Source organism: Lolium rigidum, chromosome 3, assembly GCF_022539505.1.
Source record: "Lolium rigidum isolate FL_2022 chromosome 3, APGP_CSIRO_Lrig_0.1, whole genome shotgun sequence".
Classification (NCBI taxonomy): Eukaryota; Viridiplantae; Streptophyta; class Magnoliopsida; order Poales; family Poaceae; genus Lolium; species Lolium rigidum.
In genome coordinates, this window is record NC_061510.1 from 310,287,453 (window position 1) to 310,288,785 (window position 1,333).

The window sequence follows — 1,333 nt, forward strand, 5'->3', positions numbered from 1 at the left end:
TCTTCCTCCTTTTGCTCTCCACCATTGTTGACCTTGAGAGCTTCCTACATCCCTCTACTTCTCCAATGATTCTTGAATCCATTTGAGGGAAAAGGAAGAGGAGATCTAGATCTATATTTCTACCAATCAAATCCATCTCTTTGTGAGTGGAACTCTCTAGATCTTGATCTTGGTGTTCTTTGTGAATTCTTTTGTTCTTCCTCTCTTATTCCCCCAATAGCTTTTGTAGCTTTGTTGGAATTTGAGAGAGAAGGACTTGAGCATCTTTGTGGTGTTCTTGCCATTGCATTTGGTGCATCGGTTTGAGTTCTCCACGGTGATTCGTGGAGTTGAAAGCAAGAAAGTTGTTACTCTTGGGTTCTTGGAACCCTAGACGGATTCTAGACCTTTGTGGTGATTTGTTGGGAGCCTCCAATTAAGTTGTGGATGTGTGCCCCAACCTTTGTGTAAGGCCCGGTTTCCGCCTCGAAGGAAATCCCTTAGTGGAACCGTGACCTAGGCCTTTGTGGCGAGGGTCACCGGAGATTTAGGTGAGGCGCCTTCGTGGCGTTCGGTGTGTGGTGTGAGTACCGCATCTTGGGGTGAGGCCTTTGTGGCGTTGGTGTGCATCGAGCAACCACACCTCAAGGTGAGCCTCTTGTGGCGTTCGGGAGCACTAAGCAACCGCACCTCTCCACCGGAGATTAGCACTCGCAAGAGTGTGAACTCCGGGATAAATCATCGTCTCCCGCGTGCCTCGGTTATCTCTATACCCGAGATCTTTACTTATGCACTTTACCTTGTGATAGCCATCGTGCTTGAAGTTATATATATCTTGCTATCACATACTTGCTTGTATTGCTTATCATAAGTTGTTGGTGCACATAGGTGAACCATTGCTTAGAATAAGTTGTCGGTGCACATAGGTGGACAATAGTATATAGGCTTTGGGCTTGACAAAGTAAACGCTAGTTTTATTCCGCATTTGTTAAGCCCATCTCGTAAAAGTTTTAAATCGCCTATTCACCCCCCCTCTTGGCGACATCCGTGTCCTTCCAAGTAGCTAGATGGTTGTCTTCTCCTCATGTGCTATCATGTTAGATCTTGTGAGCTGCCTATCATGATCAAGATCATCTATTTGTAATGATACATGTTGTGTTTGTTGGGATCCGATGAATATGGAATACTATGTCAAGTTGATTATCAATCTATCATATATGTGTTGTTTATGTTCTTGAATGCTCTCCGTTGCTAGTAGAGGCTCTGGCCAAGTTGATACTTGTAACTCCAAGAGGGAGTATTTATGCTCGATAGTGGGTTCATGCCTCCATTGAATGCAGGACGAGTGACGAGA